Genomic DNA, 3593 nt, shown 5'->3' with positions numbered 1-3593 from the left:
CTGGGAGGAGCTGGGCATGGAGCCTCTGCCCTACACAGCCTGCAGTCAGATAGGAAAGGGATGTGTAACAAGGGGAAGGCATCAGAACAGCATCATGCGGGGCTCTGCTAACCATTACCTTTGCAGTAGGCATCAGAACGTATCATTCATTTACAGCTGGAGAAATTCTTCTCTGCTATCCCTGCATTCCAAAGCATTTAGAGCCATTTCCTTTAAAAGTGCCGATTTCTTTTCTTTTTTCTTTTTGAATCATTGCTAAACATCCTTTTAAAATCAGACTAATGATACATATTTACAGGAAACATTCATCGCACTTTTTAATCTTGGAATCCTAGTTCTTCTTTAATCTTAACACTCCAGCTTTGTATTTGAGCTCTGCATTTGCATGCAGAGTTTAAGCAAACAGCCAAGGTATCAAATAACAAAGCACAGAAGCTCTAAGAACTGTAATAGTAAATAAGAAACATATATCATAATATCCAGGCTTGACACTGGGCATTTTGAAATGCCACGCTGGTAAAGGAGAACTCAAAAACACTGTTTCATCGGCACCTGACTCCAGATTCTTTCATCAGATTGACATTATCAACGACCTAATAAAAGTACTTTGCTTTTTATTTATTTAGATGCATTATTTATTATTTTATCAGTAAATGGTTATTTCTTTTTTTTAAAACAAGCCATAGTTACAGAAAGCTTTGTACTGGCTTTTTTAAAGCACCAGTAACCATGAGATGTGTGAACATCCAGTGCAATCATAGATCTGTCTTTTGTATTATCTGTGTTTGTATACAGCTACACATACCCCTAATCTGCTAATGGCATTAAAAAAACAAATATTTCTGGGGATAGTTATGTGATGGCACACTGTAAGAGAAACAAATCTATGGTCACAGCATGAATTATGTATCTGAACCAAATTGAAGGCATCTCTTTTTTTAATGTAGTTCAAAATTGCAGAATGAACTACAAAAGAGCTGAGTGCCAGGAATGACAGAAACTGCATGTATTGCAGGGTGCTCAGAGGGGTAGAGAGGTGGATTTGAGGCTTTTTGGCTCTGCAGCCCCCTGCTGGTAGAGGATCCCTGCCCTGCAGTGGGATATCACAGCCCAGTTGCAGCCATGCCCCATGTTGCCTCCCTCAGCCTGCTCTGACACCTGTTAAGGGAAGGAAGAGTTAAACCACAGTAATTTTCTCTTCCTCTCTACTTCCTATCACTGCTGAAATTATTGGAGCTTTGTACATCTGGTTCAGTTCATTGCAAATGATTCAGGTTCTCGTTTTCCCCCTCCCTTGGGAGCACCTTTCCTGAGCCTTGCTGCAGAGACTGACCCTGGTGCCAGCAGGATGGAGCCCCAGGAAGTCCCAACAGCCTCATCCCGACTGCAAATCCCCAGCTGGGTTTTGAATGCATTGCATCAGAGAGCACTAGGTCACCACATTAATCAGGAACTCTGAAATCCTGTGAGACACCTTGTTGGGAACGGTTCTGGCTGGTCTTTAACATAATTTAAAAGACTTTGGTGTTATTTTAAGGCTTTTCCTTTCCTTCAGCCCCATCTCTATGTAAATGCTCCCTTCTCCTTCTCACTGCCGACTGCTTCTAACAGGCATATTATTTTGCTTCTCTGGCCTACTTTGTTTCAGACAAAGTTTTGACTATCCAAATTCCTTTTTATTCCATTTTACATATTTAATGCTATGTTGTAAAACGTCCTTCCTCTTGAGCAGTAATAAAAACCTTTTTTTCCCCCCTCCCCTCTTCAGATTTCTTTTATAACACATTCAGCATTTTCTGGGACATAATTAAAACATCAAACAGTTTTCCTGCTGGTTATGCTAAAATCTGAATGCTCGAGTCTGCTGGCATTATTGAAAATTAAAATGTACTATTCTAGAGTGTATTTAGGATGCCCTTAAATAACTATCAAAAAATGGTTTTGTTCTTCTTTACATAAAGACTGACACCTATCATGCTAAAATACCTGCAGTAAATAATGTATTTAATTGGTAGCACGAGGATACTTTTTAAAAGTATGAAATATGTATTTTTGTTCACTATTTTTCCTAGGCTAATGTGTCTAATTTTCCCATACAACGCTATCCCCAAGGAAAAATATAGACAGAAAGACTATTACCAATACATGAAGTTCAGTGGTTTTCTCTCTTTAGATGTAATTGCTATCAAGCAGGCTGGCAGCCGGGTAATTTTAGTTCAAATGAGTACATAGCCTGAAAAAAGAGGACAAATCAAACTTTATAGGTCTGAAATTAGATCCCAGTGTGGGATTGTTCTAACTGAGTGTACATCAGGTTCACAAAATACATTTGCCAAAAAGAAAAGTCCCTAAAATCCAAGGGCACCAGTGAGCATGGGGGTGGAGAGGTTTCATACCGTGCTGCAAAGCCTCCTTCCTCCCCCCCACCCCGCCTTAACCAGTAATAGCTTCAAATTACCTTTTTAATCTGTTGCAAAGTGTTCAATCCTGCTCTCGTTCAAGGCAGTGGAAAGCCACCCACAGCACTCCAAATCCCCATCTCAGGGTAATTAGTTCCTCCAGTCAACAATTAGGGAGGAGCTGAGAAAGGAAGAACCAATTTCCTTGGGAAGCCAGGTGGGACAGCTTTACCACAATTAGGCATCTGAGGATCTGGGTAGAGTCCTAGCAACACTCACAGGTGAGCTAGCTGGAATACTAGCTGGAACCTGCATAGGTCAATTTAAATCATCCTGTAAATAACCCTGTAGTGGAATTAACACCCAGTAATGGTCTGAGTTATTGAAGAAATTTCTTTATCCCAGATAATCCCACAGATTAAGATCATACCCATGCTTAACTCTGACCTGCCTATTTTCTTGCTCCATTTTGGTCAACAAAGTGGTCAACAGCTTTATACCTGCAATTTTTCAGCAAGACAGGGTTTGGGTTTTTCCTCTTTATCAAAGGATACCACCAAATGGGATGTCAGAGAGGATCCATTAAAAGAAAGCCTGTGCCATTCTGCAACTCCTAGAAGGATCTGACATACCTGGAATTCACAGAAACAAATGGAAACATAAATGTATGTCCCAGGTTGATGATGCAGTTTCTTAAACAACCCATGATGGCCATTTGAAGTTTCAAGTGCCCTTCTCCTCACACCACCCTAATCTAAAAATTAGGGTACTGTATGTCTGTCTGTGGGCTATATATACATTACTTACATTTAAGTACAATATTTTGATTTATTGTAGATGCTTATGCAAATGCTAATCCATTCTCATAAAGGTCAGTTAAGAAAAATATGACGTGAATATTCTCAGAATAGTAGGCAGAAATGCGACTGAAAATCAGAGGATACACAGAGGTCCTTTCCCGAAAAACAGCCTAAAGGTTATAGGCAGCTCTAGCTCTGAGGAAGGGCAGTTGGACCAGATTTTCTCACGCCTGCTCTTTGCTTCCCACTAAGCACGGACAAACCATTTTCTTAAAGGTTAAAGAGTCCACATAACCTCATCTGTGCAGTGTGTCTGCTCCCTGACCTCAGCTTTCATCCTTGTCCAAAGTGTTACTACAGTGATAGTAATAATAATAATAAAACGCCCGAAATG

The 3593-nt window shown here is 40.2% G+C and overlaps 1 long non-coding RNA gene across 1 annotated transcript; it reads right to left on the bottom strand.

The window, feature by feature from the left end:
• Positions 1–478: 478 nt before the first annotated feature.
• On the bottom strand, positions 479–2572 carry LOC107316134. The gene is made up of 3 exons (XR_001556179.2): positions 2459–2572; positions 2140–2233; positions 479–1158 (listed from the first exon to the last, which is right to left on the bottom strand). It is a non-coding gene; the product is annotated as an uncharacterized LOC107316134 (long non-coding RNA).
• Between the last annotated feature and the right edge of the window lie 1021 nt (positions 2573–3593).

Source organism: Coturnix japonica, chromosome 6 (assembly GCF_001577835.2).
Source record: "Coturnix japonica isolate 7356 chromosome 6, Coturnix japonica 2.1, whole genome shotgun sequence".
NCBI lineage: Eukaryota > Metazoa > Chordata > Aves > Galliformes > Phasianidae > Coturnix > Coturnix japonica.
This window is presented reverse-complemented; position numbering and strand designations above follow the sequence as displayed.